The 19033-nt window shown below is 39.9% G+C and overlaps 1 long non-coding RNA gene across 2 annotated transcripts in view; it reads left to right on the top strand.

Moving 5' to 3' along the window:
- LOC139673712 (uncharacterized) overlaps nt 1-19033 on the top strand; it is a 170341-nt gene that overhangs the window by 79261 nt on the left and 72047 nt on the right. For both annotated transcript variants that reach the window (XR_011698183.1, XR_011698182.1), the window contains exon 2: nt 5213-5307. This is a non-coding gene — a long non-coding RNA (uncharacterized lncRNA). The remainder of the gene's footprint in view (nt 1-5212; nt 5308-19033) is intronic.

The following is a 19033-nucleotide window of genomic DNA, read 5'->3' as shown; positions in this document are numbered from 1 at the left end:
TATGTCACATGTTTAATTTATTTGAGATGCATGTATTATGTTGCAAAAGCAATAAAGAGGGAATTAAAGGACAGGGAGATACCCTCCATATTTATGATCATCAGCTTCTTCACCGTGTCATTATAAGAGGAAAAAATGTTCAGGGATATGGAGTATGCGAAGCAGTCAAACTTTTTTTTTTTTTGCCAACCTGTCTGGATTGTGACTTATACAAATTGTTGCTGTGATTTCTCTGTGAGTTCACTGAAATCCACAGAATTGAACCCATTCTCACTGCAGGGAACCTTAAGTGCTTCACCTGTACTTGGGTTCTGCCATGTGTGTGTTGTTCCCACACTGTTGGCTCAGTGGCTGTGGAAGGTGGCACAAGGGGATTTAATGTTGCCTGAGTTCTGAGCAATGGTGAAGGAGAAAGATGTTTCCTTCCTAGAAATGGGTGATTTTTTTGGCTATATATATTCCATAGTATTGTCACCAGAAATAATACAAATATGTAAACTGATCTTCACTTTAATCCCAAACTGAAGCACAAATCAATGTTTAAACAAAATTTGTTTTAGCTCTGTTTTGTGACTTTTCTTAGATGTTCTCCAGTTTTGGATTGCTTCTTTTTCTCTGCCTACATTAAAGCAGAATAAAGGTGGGATGCACCCTGTCCCTTTCTGGGCCCTTGAGCAAGAAATAGGGAAAAATACAAGGAGAGAATTGCTTTTATAAAGCTCCTAAGCTACATAACATATCTGCTCAAAAAAGTTCATATTTCAACATCATACCTCAAAACCTTCTGGTTACCATTATCTGGTAACTCTCAGAATTTGAATCATCGAAATTTAGAATTAGAATACTAGAATTAGGTGTAAGAGAATTTTTGAAAAATCTTCATTTAACTTACTCAAAAATCAGGGTATTGCTATCCATTCTGTACACTAGAATGTCCTTTACTTTATTGTGTAATAGAGTTGTTTCCATTGGTACTTAGCAGCACATGTCTGTAATACATTTTAAACTAGGAGGAGCTATTCTATTTTACTAGTTATTAGCATCAAGTTACAGAATGTCAGTATAATATATTATTTCATAATAATGCTGTACAGGCACAAAGGAATCCCCATGCATTTTAAATAAAATTTGAAACTTTAACATTCCTGAAGCTGATTTTTTTTCTCCTAAACAAGCACTATTTTGAGTGTTTTTCAAAAAAAAAAAAAAACAAACTCAAAACCAACAAAACTTACAGTTTGTTTGCTCTTTAAGTATTAAAATTTCCCCCAAATTGAAAAATCTAACTTCAATTAATCAAAGTGCCAATGATTGGTGGCTGTGCAGACATCCTAGGGTCAGAGCCTTGGGCCAGAGGGTCAGGTGTGACTTGCTTAATCCTGTGTTAGTTGCTGCAACTTTCTTCTTATACCTCATAAGTAGTATCTTTCTGATATTTGGTAGTTTTAGCAAGTTTTCAGTACCTGGTTAAATTGTCTCTGTATTATTTGCTGGGGCAGTGTTATCTGCAGCCTCCTGCTTTGCAAAGGTGGAAGTAGAAGTGCCAGTTTAGGAGGAGAGGCAGTGCAGTGTTTCCAGGGACCACTAGGCTTGATGGAGAGGGAAAAGGAGGAACTCAGCTGGTGTCGTCCATCCATTCTTTGAGGTGTTTGAGGCTTTTTCTGCCAGTTATCAGCAATTAATATTTTCATTACCAAAGAGGAGAGAGTTGTTGAGGAGCAGGATGGAGCTATACATGTGTACCACAGCACGCTGACGGGGCAAGAGGCTGTCACAGAGCTGTTTTTGTCTTCCTGACTCTGTTGTGATAAATGTTACCTTAATTGTAGTGTGGGACTGCCTGAATAATTGCTCCCCATGAGTCCCTGACATTGCAGTGGAGCACGACCAGTGGATGAGTCAGCCCTACTATGCCTGCCAGGAATACAGGTGTCCATGAAAGCTTGCTGGAAAGCCAAGAGCAGGCACCTTTTTTTTTATTTCCCTCTAATGGAGTGGGGAAAATGAGAGAAGACATGATGGCTCTCGACAGTGAGAGTGAGATAGAATTGCCTGTATCAGAAAAAAATAGCCTTTTCTACAAGAATGAATGGTTAGAAAAAACAAAAAAATAAGCATTTTCAGTATATTACAAACAAAATTATCTGCCAAAAGGGCAAGATAATTATCCTTATGTGATTTTTGACCAAGATAAATTTGTGTTATTTTACAAACTGGGTAAGAATTTGAATCTTATGCAAAACCTAGAAATAAATCTAAAAAATATGATAATGTAATAAAATTGAAATTATTAGCAGTCCAAGTGCCATACTTGAGGCAGTAAAACCCTTTAAGCTCCAATGGAAAATAGGCTAGTAAACCTGGAGTAAGTTACTTTACTTTAATCACTTGATAAATAGCTACAATGTTTGGAAGAATTGATAGTGTCATTATAGCAACATCCCTTTTTATAAACAGCCTGGTACTGATTTGAATCTAATTGCTGCCAGAGGAACAGTATCAAAGTAGTGTTGCTCCAGCAGCCTAACCTGTGGGGTGAGCAGGAGGGGCATTAGCTGCCTGAAATGAAGAAAGCTCAGGGTTTTCAAAGGCATGGTTTCCAATTCTGGGACCGATCACAAATTCAGGTGGCTGAGTAAATTCAGTAGGAGAAGAAACTACAGAGGAAATGCTTAATGAAGAGAAAGCATAAGGTAGACAAAACATGCTCTTCTGAGTTCACAAAACAGTGGAAAAGCAGTGAGAGATGTTGAGAGGTTTGAGCATGAGTGTGTTTGCTTTCCCACCAGAAAGAATTCTCCTGCTGGGCCAGTGTGGCCCCATTACCAAAGCATAGCTCTGACCTCCCTGGGTCTTGCCTTCGCTCTACCACAGACAACACAGCTTTGTAGCCCCCTTGTCTTATGGGGCATTCCAGTATGGATATCATAATTTTTTGCAAGCCTACTATCAGACAACAAAGGCCTAATTTTTAAGACATTCTTAATAATTACAGCATCTTTGTATACGTGTGGGCACTGTCCACCTTTCGGTGCCCATGAATCCACCTAAAAATGAAAGACTGCTTTTCATCCTTAGCAATTCTTCTTCTACACTGAAAATCCTGGATTTTACCCTCCTTGTCCTGCAGTGCTATGGAGGAGGTATCAGCATTATACTGCTGACTGCTATGATGTTTGAGGGCAATTAATTTACATTTATGTGGAAAAAAGCCTAGAACACATGCTCCTAGGCTGGGTCTTCTTCCAAAAACTAACAAGAAGTTGTCTTATTTTGGGAATGGCAGGCAGAAAAGCAGGCTTCCAGAAGGAAGGAAGGGAAGGAACATATTTAATAGTTTTGTCAAGTTAGCAACAAACCCAAGAATAAACAGAAATGCAAAGGGGAGAGCTATTTATCTTTTTACACAAATCATGTGATAAGCTTCTCCCATAGATTCTGGACTAAGTGAAATACGTAAAATAGCTTACTGAAGAAAAAATTGCTTCAAGTGGCACTGAATGGCTCAAGAGATTAGTGACGGGATAATAGCTTCTCTCCATTTAAATGGTAGACCAGTTCAAATCAATTCTAGGTCTCCAGAGACTGGAAGGTGTTGCTATCCTATGACTCCTTCGCAGTTATTTGAAATGATTTTTTGGTCTCAATTCCATCCTTAGTTGCCAGAAAATTATCCCCAATCCAATCAGCACTGAATTACCTTGAGCTAACTATTGTATCCTCCCCCTAAAGATGCACAACCCTCAAGGCTGTGTGTGTGAATGGCAGTTGTTTTATTTAGTGCTACATTGCTGGTCAGAAATGTTTTGTCTCTCATGGAATGGACAGATTGCACAAAAGAAGAGACAACTTGGAATATGATGCAAAGTAAAATCATTCTCTAAATAAATATAATAATTTGGTCTCTTAATGTGGATCCCTTGGGAAAGCAGGGCTACTTTTGGACACTTGCAGCTACCGCTCACTTGCATACAGAGCCTGCCTGCCTGCAGGCTGTGTTGCGACTTTCCCCTACATCAGTCTAAATCATGGAGCAGGGCCACAACATAGGAAACAGCCATTGGTCATAAGTAACAACTAGAAAATTCAAACTGGCGGCATGCCCTCCAGGTTTGTTTTGAAGAGTCTATTTAATGTATGAAGCTGGACCAGTGAAGTGATGCTAGGGACATGCCAACTTATGGCAGCTCAGAATCTTGCCTATCAATTTTATTCTGAAAGAGTGTAATAAGTAAAATAGCAGACATTGATTATTCTGACAAACAAGCAAGCAAGAAGTACTTCCTACCAAGCTGAGAAGGATTTGGATCTTTTAGCAGCTCTAACAGTAGGTCTAACACTAGTGAACCACACCAGACATCATATTATTCAGTATACCAAAGAAAAAAGAGACCTGGAATTATTAGAGAAGAATCTCAGCAGTTATGTATGGACAAAACAAATAGGATATTATGACAATGTACAGGTATTGGAGAATTGAAATCACATGTGTATAGTCACATTTTCTGTAGAACTCGGGCAATACAGATTCAGCTGCAGTTGTCTTGCAGAAGAAATTTTATTTTTGCCTTAACCCAGACAGATCTAGGTGTAAGAATGTTCATCAGGGTGGAAGGCTAAAGGGGTTAAGGAAATAAGGCATGATAGAAGTGACCTGTGGGAACTTTCATTATTGTGTGGTGCCATGATGAGTGAAATGAGAGGAATTGCTCTGCGCCATGAAAGGCTGAAATGTTGAGGGAGCAATCACAAATTAATCTATTAAGAATAAGCAGAAGGCTGAACAGTGTGACTCAAAAGGGTGGAAATAAGTGGAATAAACCACAGTGTAAAATCACAATGATTTCTAGACACAAACTGAAAGATATCCATCTATGATTTTTACAATGAAACAGGGATTTCTGTTTGTGTGTATATGTGAGGCAAAGTTTAAGCAGATTAAATTAGTCTCTTTCTATTCAGGTACTCCCAATATTTGTAATGACCAGGCCTGAATGAGGAGTTTTGTTCTGATTTGTGTGGCTTTAACCAGAACAATGCATTAGGCATTTTTCAATTGTTTTTTAAGAGACATACAAATAAAATACCTCACAGGAAGTTTTCTGTATGATGATTTTCCAGTTTTTCTGGGACATTTTTAACCTGAATTTAATGTTTGTAAAAGGTGCTGTTTGATGATATAGTGTAACTGAAAGCCTCTTTTTATTGACAGATAATGCACACTCAGGGCTGGAGAAATTTCTCTGTGTCGGGCTGGTGAGATACACCCCCACAGCCTGAAGGAATGAACTTCCAGGAGGATGAATGGTAAGCCCATATCAGTCAGTCCAATCTTAGGTTAAATGTTGCTACATGATTATTTTTAAAGAGCTCACAACCACAGATTTTGAAGAGAGGCATGAAAAGTTACCCGACAGGACTTCATGCGTTATTTTCTCTGTTCCCCAGCAGTGGTTGCAGCTTTCTGGAGTGATAATGCTTTGTCCACTAGTGGTTGGAGTGAGACTTGACACAGATTACCAAGTGCATTTTTGTGGAGCTGATCCAGTCGGAAGTATCCACCCCTCACTGTGGCACTTGGGAAGCAGGGTCTGTTGTTTGCTCAGTGCCCGTCCCTGACACCAGTCTTCAGGCCTCAATGTTAATCATTTCACAAAGCTCACATAGTTTCAGACTTCTACCTTTGCCAGCTTATTATAGTCCAGGAAGATGAGATGTGACTATGCTGAGATACAACCCCCAGTGATGGCACTTTATAATACTGTATAACTGGAGGATTGCTATTGTAGGCAGAGAAAAAGGCAATAAAGCAGCATTGATATCCTGCCTGCCCTCTTAGAGGAGTTATTGAATCAAACCTACCAGAACTGCCAGACAAACAATTTGCAGCTGCAGTCTGAAGCCTGACAATGACACAGAATCAAAAAGAAATAGTTGGAGTGCATGGGCTTGTGAACTCCTCTGTGACCCACCACAGCAGGCTCCCTAGGATTGTTCTCCTCTTTCTGGTCCTTTCCCTGTACAATTCCTTCTCTTTTCCTCCCTTTTCCTCTTTCCCATTTTCTAGCCTATGTCTTGCCATTTTCAGCGCCTCACACCTTTCCTTTCTCTTTCTTATTGCCTCATTATTTCCTTCTGTTTCCTCCAATATACCTCTTGCTTCTTGTTTGTTTTTACTTTGTGAGTTCAAGTGCTCTCCTGTGTTTCTCATTGATTCCATTTCCTTAATTCTTTCTTGGTTTTGATTAATTTAATCTCCTCCCCGTGGTTTGCCATACTCTCTCCTATTCTCCCATCTCTGCCATATGATTTTTCTGTTACATTGCCCTCTCCATTTTATTTCCGTTTCTTCTTCTCCTGCCAGCTCTTCTACCTTCATTTTTCTTGAGCCATATTTAGCCAGTAGCTGAGCTCTATGTTGCTCTTACTCCTCAAATGTGAGGATTTAAACATTTCCTGTGCATTAGGATTTCCAAAGTGCCAATCCAGCTCAGCTAAGGGGAACTGATGGGGTTTGGCTCTAAAGTCTATGAAGAGAGATACTGCAAAAGCCAGCGTAACAGTAGCACTCACCAATGGTCTCTGGCTCATGACCCTGCGCTCATGATTTGATTCTAATCTTACAAAATTAATGGGTTCTGGATCTAACCCGCAAGTACCATCTTATCAGATTTCTGTCCTTTATTTCAATAGAAATCTCAGTGCTCTCAGTTTCCTGCAGTGTACAGTTTTGCTCTAATTCAGGGGGCTATGGTTGTTTATTGGGGTTTGTTTCTTTTTAAATAATTAATCTAAGGCACATACAATGTACGTAGGGTTCAATGAAAACAGGCCATACTAGGAAATGTGTTCAGGTTATATATATATATATAATTCCTAGTTTTTGCATGCTCGTAACAATTGCCTATTATTTTGGAAAATGTTTTTCCTTTCCCTTTCTTCTCTCCTAAACACTGTCTAACCATTACCCTTCTAAAATGTAGATGTGCAGTCTTCTAGATGGCTGGCAGGAATGCTGATAGTACACAAATCCTCTTTTTTACCTTTTTTTTTTCTCACTCTTCTGAAGATACAGGCTCAGGTTCTGTTACAGGATTGATGGTGGGGCTTTTTCAATTACTTTGTTTTTTATCAAGCTCCTTGGTTTACTTATTTTCTCTATTCCCTTTGCTCAGCCACTTTCACTTAGAAATGTATCTGTTGCTCCTCATGACAATATTCAGGGGCACCTTATAACAACTTTCCAGTACCAAAAGGATGCTTAGTTGAAGGCTGGAGAGGAACTTTTCACAGGGGCAAGTACTGATAGAATGAGGGGGAATGGCTTCAAACTGAAAGAGAGTAGGTTTAGATTAGACATTATGAATAAATTCTATACTGTGAGGGTGGTAAGACACTGGAAAGGTGTCCCAGAGAGGTTGTGGGTGCCCCATCCCTAGAAGTGTTCAAGGCCAGGTTGGACGTGGTTCTGAGTAATCTGGTCCAGTGATCTTTAAGGTCTATTCCAGCCCGAGTCATTTTGTGATTCAATGAATATTACCCCACTTCCTTTCAAAAAGTGGTTGACAATGGTTTATTATTTATATGTTTTATGAGACCCCCGCAACAAGGTTGCCTCTTGGGAGAGGGCTGCTGCCAGGGACAACTCCCATGGCTCTCCTTTAAGCACACCAGGGCAGCCTCATTTCTGCATGACTCTGAAGCTGTGGAAGACATCCAAGAAGGGGATCAGGGTGCTCACCATCCCATAGCTGATTACTAACAGGCCAAGGAACCAAGTCAAGCCCAGATCTCATTGACATGATGCCACCTATCCTTATGTAAAATTATGTATAATAGAAGCACAAGAGAAACTCTTCCTTCCTCTTCCACTTTTTCTGCTTTTCTTTCTGTCTTTCCAGCTACTGCTCCTGTGGAGTTCAGTGCTGGTGAAAAGGGAAAGAAAATCAGTTCCTGTATAAGCAAACCCTTTCTGCTCTGATTGGATTTTTCTCCCTTTATCTGCTTCTTTATTTGATTTTAAACCTTAAACTCCTTGAAGGTTTTCCATTAAGATTTTGAGCACAATTTGGAATGGGGGAAGAGTCAGAGCATTACCTAAAAAGTGCCAGTTTATTTTTAGCTAATGGAGGAGGAGAGCTGATAGGATAAGGCCAGCAATGTGAGTACCTGATGTAGACACCTATCAACACGTAACAGGGGAAGGGTAAAGTACAGTTTCTTTCACTTTCTCTCACTCACCCCTTTTACCCTCTCCTGCTTTGCCTTCTTCACCCAGTAACTGACACTTTCAACAGCAGTGCAAATTCTTGGGCATGTTCTGGTACTGGTCAATACAGGAGTAAATCTCGCAGTCCCTCCTGCTGTTTCACATTTGCCACCTGATAGCAGTGGATGCTCAGGAAGACCAAGGGGTAAGGTTTTAAAGCTTCAGACTGGAGTTTATCCATGTGACAGCTATTAAAGTAATTGGGAGCCAGGTGGCTAAAATCCAGCGCAATTCTTTGTAATGGTACCCCTGAGAGCGCCCATCTCCTTTTAGCACTGCTATTGATTAGGCAATTCTTGACTTTGAGAAACAAAATTGGTGTGTGCGTCAAGGTTCTTTTCCTCAATTTGGCCTGGTTTGAAATTAATCGTTCGTCTTGAGCCATTATTGTAAGCAGCTTTAAGCTTCGATAAATTTCAGTGTGATTTGAGTTTTCTATCACTCTTCTCTATGGAGGCCTGTTGTTTACTAGTCTTCTCTTGGACATCTCCAGAGCTGTTTGGCCTTTGTCCTCATCTCCCGCATTGATCCTGCTATGTTGTCCACTGTGATTGTCCGAGCACAGTAAAATGCGGGGGACTTTATTTAATGGTTGCACACAGTGCACAGTGGGCAGCACTCAGGCCAGTGGGTACTTGGTTTTCAGTAGGTACACTACATTTTATAACTATGTTATGTTTTAGCATATTGTCCAGATCCTGGTTCTGCCTTGACTAAAAAGATGTGGTGTTCTTAGCACATAAACTATAAGCAAGGTCCTACTAACTTCAGAAATTCTTCATGAGTACTTGATATTTGGTAGGGGATGAAGAGCCACACAAAGCTATATGAATGCATACTTATGTTTATGAGAAGGGCAAAAAACATGTATAAAAATAAGGAAGGTTGTTCTCCAACGCTCTCATCTTTTGCACTTCCCTCCCAACATATTCCCTGCTCCTCTATTTTTCTAAACTGTAAACAGATTCTTCAGCATGTCTTGTCATTATTTGTGGAGAGTCAGGAGAGGCTCTGCATGAGGATGTGCCCTTTGTTTTGGAAATTTAATGCACTATACTTACTTATGTGGGCTTTCCCATCTGTTTCTTTTGGGTGTTCTAGAGTATTCTTGTGAACTGTTGTTGGTTGATATTAAGTACTGCCACAGGTGACTGACATTGAATAGCTCTTCCCTGCAATAAAAGCCAAAATGAAAGCTGGACTGGACCTAGATGGAAAAAGCTCTCAAGCCAGTGCAGTACTTCAGCAGTCAGGTAAATCTGTGTGAAGACTACAGTTTGCTGCTGCGTCACTTCTCCCAGCACTTCCCCTTCCTTCCTTGTAGCCCTCTCAGTAACTCGTCCAGAGAAGGTGCTATTTAGCATTTCTGTGTTGTTAGAAGATTTCTGTTGGGATGTTTGGGTGTGGGATGAGATGCAAACAAGTAAACTGGAGATAGAAAGGAAACTCAGAAACACTGGCTTCAGAAAAATGACTGCTTCTTATTCCCATTTCTGTTCAAAATGGAATAAGCAGTTCCTCAGGTGTCACAGTTAACCCAGGAAGTCCATCATCCCCTACCCCCTTGCCAAAGAATGTTGATTTAGGCACCCCACAAGTGGTTTTATAAGACATCCCTGTCTGTGTTGAGTTAGGAGGTTGTCAAAGCCCAAAACATTCTGTTTGAACAAGCTGTTGTATTCCAGTGAGAAGATGTTTCATCTGAAATTTCATTATCAGTTCTACTAGAAATTCAGCTCATCATGAGCTTAGTGTGAAATGTTGTGCTAAGATTACATGGACAGTATTCCTGTTGGACTGATGGAGCTCCAAGAAAAAGAAAAGTATGTACCACTTCTCCCATTCCAGTCAAGTTCAATGGAGGTTTTTCTGGAAGGATATTTTTAGAAATCCCAGCAGAATGACAAATTCCAAGCTCTATTAAATACATGTGTATATATGTATATATATAATGAAATGATACAGAGTACAATTAGTGCAGAAACATGAATATTGAAAAATTCTAGGCAGATTGCCAAAGCTTGTGTAAAAATACGTGCACCTTTGGTACTGGGGGCCTTGCCAAACTAATTAATGAAGCATATACAAATGTTCTACTTTGCAAGCATCCTTTGTATTTCATTAGATTCACAGAAATCAGTATGGGGAATCTGATAGGAAAATATATTTGATCTTTAAATTGTTGTTCTTCCAGCAAAGCGTATCTCTATGCCATTTTACATTCACAGCTGATGTTATGTCACAAAGTCTGAGATTTGTGAAGAGCTTTATATTTGTACTAAAACCTCTGTTTTAATTGAGGTTTGTCAGTCACACATCTGAAACTGGTGGTTTTCCACAAATATTTAAAGTAAATGTAACTTCTGTGCAAAGAAATAAACCAGATATTCCCCATGTAGGAAGCACTTACCACATGGGAGGTACTGCAGACATAAAAATGCTGAAGGGCAGAAGGGGAGCTCCTTCCAGAGTTCAGCGAGTGGGCTCACGATCTCTGATTCTCACTCTCTTCTGCGATGTTATTTCCGCTTTACAGACCGAAACAGAGGGCCAAAGAGGTTGGGAGAACAGAGCCTTGCTTTGATGGTGAGAGAGGAGAATGTGTGTGTAGCTTTCTTCAAATACCTTTTGATTCTTTTGCATTTTGCTCTCCTTTTGAGCCAAATTGCCAGTTGGTTCTCCAGACTGGGGAGAGCAGCAGGGATCAATAGTGAAAGAAGGAAATTAATAGCAAATTTGGTTCTACCCATAATGCAGTTGTGTTTATTTGCAAAGAACATAGGAGGTTCTAATTGTCTTTCCTGAACACAGGATAGATTCTACAATAGTTAATGGATTTACTATCAAATCTAAAGCATCCCTGACCCTCTTGTCTGTTCCTGTCTGTTATTGCTAGGTTTGTTTTTTCACCCCAACTTATGTCTGTCTGAAATCCTCTGTCCTGCCTGTTTTAGCATAGCACTACCAGTTTGGAAGGTAACCATTTGGTTCAACTGGTGCTTGAAATGTCTGATGATCTCTTTGTTTTGGTTAATGACTCCTGTTGCTTTGTATAGCTGATTTCCTAAAGGACCTTATTTTTTTCCTATATCCTAAATAATGGGCTGTAAATGTGACCACAGATCTAAGCAAGACTTCATTAACTCCTTCACAGGAAAGTGTTTAAGTATGTTAAAGTATTAATTATAGTATAAAACTGAGAAGCAGTTGTGTCCAGATATTCTAAACTAGATAAAACATTGCTGCTTCCCCTGACCTCAGTGGAGCAGCACCATTTTACGTCAACAGAAGCTGATGTCTATTAGCAGTCAGTGCCCCTGTAATTGTTTTTCTTCCCCTTGCTCCCTGTTGCAGTAGTTTTGGTCTATGCATTCAAACACAGGCTCAGGAGGATTTTTAAATGGAAAAATTAACTAGTGGGCATCACCTGCCTAAAGAACTGAAGTAATTTTCTGTGACCAAAGGTCTGCTCTCCTCAGCACCACAGGTTTTTTTTCTCCGTAAGCACCAAAGTTCATTGGTGACTTCTTCGGTACACTGCTACTTTTATGGCATCAAAGAAATGAGTGGGTCACAACTGCTCTACTCAAATTGGTTTCCTTTCTAACCCTGATGCATCTCCCAGCAAAGCAGGCAGGGGATGATTCTTGATAGTTCTGTCAGCAGTTTTCCCCAAAACCACAAAAGACAGATTCCAAATTGATCCATAAAACTGAAGAATTTTCCCAGAAACACTGGGATCAAACACCTGGGACTTCTCTCCCACTTTTACCATGGAGATAAGGAGCAAATGTACCAAGCTGCATTAAACACTCATGGCTTGGTTTTGCTGGGGGATAGTACCAGGTGATTTTGTGCCTTCCAGTGTATTGGTATCTCAAACCTTGGATAAGAGGAATGACCAAGCAATGTGACAAGGCTGTTACACCAGTCTATTTCTGAGGCATCCGGCTAAAACGATGGAAGGCAGTGGCCAAGGAAGGGAATGTGTTTAAGAGAACTGTGGTATCTGTCTTTGTGCAATGTTGTCTGTACATCTCCCTTCAGAGAGCACAGGAGCTTCAGCTCAGTGTAGCAGGGTGCTCAGGGAGGCATCAGGAACACGTCATCCCCCAAGCGGATTGCCTTGCTGCTGGACGTGTTTGAATGACACATTGCAGTCCTCCATGAGGGAGTTTTAGTTTGGTTTCCTGTGGAATAGAATACCCAAAACCAGAATAAAATCAACATTTGGAAAACATTCTGTCCATTTCTACACTGATTTTCCCAAGCTGGTTTTCACTGCATACCTAGAAGGTCCCATTCAATTAGGAAATGTAGAAGCGCATGTACATGGTTTAAAGCCGTGCATGGGAGACTGTTCTATTTTCCAGGCTCTTAAAAATGTGACCACAGAGGATATCAACTCAGATTTGTGGAATCATCTTAGAAAAGGGCGAATATAAAGTTTTGTTTGCAAATACATATGCCATCAAAACTTGATTTGCCAATCCTCCTTACCATTTGATTAGATAAAAGAATATTAGCTCTTAAAAATGAGACTCAAACTGAATTCCCTTTTCAATGCAGTATATAATAATACTGTATTTCTCTGGGCTTGTATAGTTCTTTTTGTCATCCAGACACATGCAGAAGTAGCCTTTGAGCCCCTTCCTACTGTTTCAACATGACAGTTGTTTAAAGCAACAGAGGGCCAGGTGTAAAGAGGGTTATGAAACTTTGAGATGTCCTCTGGTGATTTTTGCTTCTGTGGTTTAAATGCTTCTGCCTGCAGCTATTCCTCTGCTCCACTGCTGGAATTAACTCTCAGCAGCCAGACAGTGACCTGTGCAGCTCTTCTCAGCACCTCTGATGCTGTGCCCTGATGTGGGAAGGCAAAGGTACATGTACTGCATGAACTGGCAGTGAGTAGTTGGGACAGCAGTGCCTGAGACCTCCACAGCTACATTCTCTGGAGGCTGTCATCATTAGGACTGCAGCTTCATTTCCATATGGAGGTTCTGTTCAAATCAGAGTAAATCCCTCATTTCTTATTGTCTAGTGTATTTCCATGGAATAACATCAAGCTTGATCCAAAGTTCACTTCACCAGTGTTTTCCTTTTAGCTGCACTGGGCTCTGAAAGAAACCCAATAAACAGGTTATGAGCAAAATGATATAGAATGATCAATGTGCAACTGTCATACTGCATTTTTCTCATGTTGTTAGTCATTATGAAAACCTGCATATTTCTAGAGCAGGACAACAGTTTCCACACTGCAAATTGCAGATTGTGTTTGCCAACCCAGAAAACATCACAATATTTGTTTTGAAACTTTACACTGCTATCAAGGGTAAATTCACTTTATCCATACAAATAGCCCCACTGAGAAAACTTAGATTACATATGCAAGGAAGAGTGGGTAGAACTTGGCTTTGGGCATGAGAGAAGCAAATCTGGCTTCCTGCTGTGGTGGAAATAGGGAATGAGTGACCACAGAGCCAGAGAGATACATTACTGGCAAGTGTACCACTAGTGACGTGGGGAGAAAACACTGGGATACAATTGAGATAATGGTACTCTGTCTCCCCACATTCATACTTTGCTTACCTTCCTACCTTGGTCATTTGGAAAGATGGCTTTTCTGCAGGTTTCATGCAAAGAACAGCATCCTCCAGTGCACCTCTGTATTTCCACAGATCAAATTTTTTCATGTTGTGAAGGATCTTACCATTGTCAGAAACAACAATCCCATTTTTTTGAGATAGAACCATTGAAATAGTAGCTTGTATGGCTTATTTTTTCATTTGTGTTATCAAAGGATTTTTAAAGTTTATTTTATTATTAAGCACTGCAGACAACACTGAGTTTAGGCTCAGTTTTAGGTGGAAAGAGTTGGTTTGGTTTTAGTTTGGGTTTTTTTGTTTTGTTTTTTTTTTTTTTTACATTCCACCACCTATCTTGACAGACTGTGTGTGCGCCAGAGGCAGTGATCCTAACCCTGAATCAAAACCTAATCTCTCCTGCTTTCATGAAACCTTTCCCTGGAATTCTCTCCCTACTAAATTATATTCTGTTCTTTGCCCTTGAATAATTTTAAAATGTATAGAATAAAGTGTGTGTAGGGGGGGGTTCTGTTCCATTGAGCGATACTTGGTAATCAAAATACTGCATTCATATCTTGCTGCAATGATCTCATTTCTATTGGGACAGCACTCCTGTGAGCACAGGCCTGTGTTGTGTTCATCCTGTTACAACCAGATAAACTCATAATGTAGACAGATAAGAGCTATGCTCATTAATCTATTAATTGCCTATTGTCAGTTGTCAATATGTTTCGCTTGATGGGAAGCTGGAAGATTAGTTTGTATTGTGAGGATGTAGTTTTTTGTTCTGTATTACTATTATTTTATTTTGGTGTGTGGCGTACTACGAAATGACATTCAAGCTTGTGGCATCTCACCTGAACAAGTAGAGCTAGCTGTTTTTTAAGTTTCTAGAACCAGAAAAGTGCTATGCCCCAAATGGCTGTCAAATAAAAAGCATAGTTTCAATCAGAGGACCCCAAAAGAGCAGTGACTATGTTGAGTAACACATTTTTTATGATGGGCATTCAGGACGTTTTTAAAATCAACACAGCCTGAGATACCCTGATTTCCTGGGGAAGCTGAAACTCTGTGGGGACTTCATTGTTCGCTGGAAATTTGAGACTGATTTTGTCTGTGACTGGAGCTGCTGGAGCGAGATTTTATTATAATTGTGTGACCTTTAATACACCATGAAGAGATTTCAACTTCTCTATTTTTCTAGCCTATAACAAATCAAATGTTTTACTATAATGTACAGTCACCAAGTTTACACCTTAAGAAGGGTGATTTTCAAGGCCTTATCTCTACAAAGAACAGTGAAGCAGAGACAGTTTCAAAAAAAAAAGGAAAAAAGAAGGGAGAGGAACATCATAGCAGCACTTTATAGACCTATTTGAATGACAGCTTTAAGTCATTTATATCATGGCCAAAAAGCCCATCCATGTGTGCATTTAATGATGATGGCCAATTCTGAATGAAGACTGGAAATTTTCCTCTCCATAACATGAAGCAAAAAAATCCCTGACTGTTTCTGAGTTGGTAACTTGACCTGTTTGAATTATTTTATTACTTGCGAGACTGTCAGTCAGGTGGCCAGCATTTAAACTCTGAGGATAGATCTGGGGATTGACTTCTGTGGGACTACCATAGTTAAGAGCAGCTGATGATTAGGCAGCTCAGGCATTTTCTAGACACACTTAGGCAGCTCTGTCTGACAAATAGCAGCTCATCCATGGGGCAGTGATCTTCATGCCATCCATGCCCAGGTTTGAAGGACACAGGCAGATCGTCCATAGCATTCAGGATGTGTATCGGTGCTACATGCCTTGGCATAAGAACCCATCTTCCCTGTGTTCTGCTCTGACAAAGGAAAGCAGTTTGTTACCTCAAGGTAGACAAGATGCGTTCCCCTCTGGCTGCAGTCACCCCAGTGACAGGTATAGGAATCCATTTGCAAGATCCAGAAGTCTCTGTTATGATAATCAAGGTCTCATAGAACACTGTTTAATCAGATGCAGTTTCTCATGATGTATGTGTGGGACCAGGCTGCTATTACACATTTCCAAGGGAAAAAGGAGTTACTGAAATGTGTGTGGGTCTTTCAATAGCAAAAGAAATTCTGTTTTTTCTAGCTATTTTACTCTTTGGGCTTCTTTCTTTCTTTCTGTGAAAATTAAGGAGTAAATGAAATTACATGAAAGAAGAAAGGATGACCCCCCCCCCCCCCCCCAAATCTCCCTTTCCACTTAAAATGTGCCAAACCCCTTTAAAGTGAGCAAATTACTTTTCTCAAATATCATTAATGTTTTAGCTTATCCCCCTCCCCCCAGTTTTGGAAAGCATTACAATTTCACTCCTTCTCATCTCCTCTAACCTTCAGAAAAGAAGGCATTTTGGAACATGACACAAGAGCAAAAGGTAAAATAGGAAACATAGAAAGAGAAGACAATCTCTGGCTAGCATTCAGATATCTGTATTCACTGGACACCAGTCAGATATTTGTATTCTGAGCCTCAAAGGTGGAAAATGATAGAAAGGTGTGAATGGAAGTATAATGGTTTGAGTAAATGTGATCCATTTAAATGCCTCAAAAGAGAAAAATTCAAAATATGGGATTTTTTTGCATCTTCCAGTTTCAACACTTTCTTTCTTTTATATGAATGTGGCTGAACTGAGGGGACTCTACACACAAAATATGTGTCATATCCTTTCCCTAAGTATTTATTCACAATGATGAGTGAATTGCAGAGATTAAATGCCTCACTTCTGGTCCTACAGGAAATATATGTCAGAGTCTTTATATGGAACCAGCTCTCCCAAGTCCAAGATGAACACTTAACTCAAGATCTCACTCTTTCTTATCACACTTTGTTTCTCTCTTTCCAATACCTTCTCTCAACATTTATTTTGTTTGGTTCATTGAGGTCAGTGGTCTCAGCTTGTTGCAAGTACCCCAGAATTTTACCCTTTATGTTTTTTTGTCCTTTGTACATTGCCTATATATTGAGTTGCTAGCTCTGCATTTTGTCTTGCTCCTGGATCTCTCCCTGCTGTGCAGAAGGTGACAGTTTCAGGAGCACAATGTTTTGTCATTTTTTGACTCATGGGATAGTGCACACCCCATGTCCCATTGTAAGTCAGCCCCTTTTGATCCAGCCTCCATCCCCTTTTATTGACCAGCTCCCCTATTTCCACTAAATGTTTCAACCCTGCTGCCTGCTCCCTTTGTACTTTCTTCAATTCTCAATATTTCTGCAGCAGAACTGAGCCTGCCATCAGCTTGTTTTTAGTGGAGCAGAAGACAAAGCCAGGCTGGTGCTGATGCTGATGAATAGGTCATCAGTGACAACAACCTGTGCTGCCAAAGTTAGCCCCCACTGACACTATTTTCAGTCCACTTGAATGGAAGATCCTGGGAGTCTTTCTTTAAAGAGCCCAGGGGTGAGGAAGGCAAGAAAAGGGAAAGAAAAGGAACAAAATAATTATGGCAAGAACACTCCAGCTTTCTCAGTTGTACGTGGACTGGGCTAATTGAAATGAGAAGTACTTTGGGTACCTGTAGATGTGATAGGTTAAGAGATTGCTCTTTTTCCCCACTGTGCCCTCTGCAGTGGAGTGCAGTGGCTTTTTGTATCTCTAGATTTTCTCTCCATTATTAGGTTAGGTGCTGTCACCTTTAGAAACAAGATCTCCATAAGCCCTTGCTCTTATTATAGCAATGATCAGAAAGGGAAATGTCCTTGTCTGGGCCATCCAAGGAAGGTAGCATCCAGTACTGCAGCTCTGCCTTCTTACCGAGCTAAACCTGCACCTTTGTGGGGACTAACTGCTGAGCTGGGCCTAACTGCAGAGCCCTGCCCACCAGGATAAGAGAGACAGGTGCTGGAATGCACACAACAAGCGCCATCTTCCAGTGCTTCTAGAACACACATTCCTCATCTTAAGAAATATTCTAATTAAACAATTAGATTTTTTATCTAACTTAAGTCCATTCTTTTAGACACAATTGGAAACAGAAACTGTCTTTGCTAGAAAATGCTGAGGTGTTCAGCATTATGAGGTTCAAACTGCATAAGTCTTGTAGGGCAAACCCACTTGAGTTATAGACACGGGAATTTATATGTGTAAGTGAGGAAAACACTGGTAGTAATGGGCAAGACTGGAGAAACAGTGCTTTATTGAGCAAAAATCCTGTTTCTTTAAAAGTAGTAGGCAAATAGGATTAACAGTTTTGCAGCAAATATCCAGTCGGAAATTAAAACAGAAATGCAAGAGGTAGATGACAAAAAAAGTAAAATCTAACTTTTTATTGTAATGTAATGTATTTTCTTGAAAACTTCCAGATAATTAAATCTTTGTTCATAGATTACATAACATAAATAGCTGGGGGAGCTGGAGTTTCCCCATACAAATAGGGAATGCATTTTATGAAAAAAATGGATGTGATTTTAATTTGGAAGGAGAGGAGGAGTAACACCAATGTAAGAATTCAGTGGCCAAGATAAATTTGTTTTTGTTTCTGAATTCCAATAAAGAATATGCAACTAAAACTGGTCAAAACTGGTAGAAAATACCACTGAATAATTTTTGAGGTTTTTTTCTGAATGAGTGTCAGATGAAAATCTAATCCCAGGGTATATATAAGTGTATGTGTATATTTCTTGTACACACTGCTCCAAGTTTTACACAGACTGTTTACCTTAGGGAGTTAATTTTCATATTTCATTTTCTGGTTCTGCAAAAACTTTGAGGTTTCCTAATAAATTTCACATAGCTGACCTGTATGGCAAGAAGCTTGTTACTTAGCCTCACAGTTTGTATTTATTCTGAATAGTATCTGGGTTTTCTTATTCAGTAAAAGACCATTTCTGTTAGAAAAATAGCTTAAATAATGTGATTATGGGAATGCCAATAATCAGAAGAGGGAAGGCACTAAGAATTGGAATATAGCATAGCTTCCAAATCATGTAGTTTTTAGAAATTATTGTTTTGATGCTGTGTTGTAGCTGCAAACAGAGTTTAAACATGACTATTGCCTGGATAGTTTGATTTTATTTTGCGGAAAATGAAGCTGCATCACATTGCATTGGTTCGCTTTGGGGTATGACTACCAGCTGATTGTGGTGGTGCTGTAGCATGGCTTCCTTACCTCCTTATGTGAAGCCCCCTCATGTGTGGGCAGCTCACAGTCACCTTC

The sequence above is a fragment of the Pithys albifrons genome, chromosome 6 (genome assembly GCF_047495875.1).
Source record: "Pithys albifrons albifrons isolate INPA30051 chromosome 6, PitAlb_v1, whole genome shotgun sequence".
In the NCBI taxonomy this organism is placed as follows: Eukaryota; Metazoa; Chordata; class Aves; order Passeriformes; family Thamnophilidae; genus Pithys; species Pithys albifrons.
Note: the sequence above shows the minus strand (reverse complement) of the source record. Positions and strands in the feature narration are given on the sequence as shown.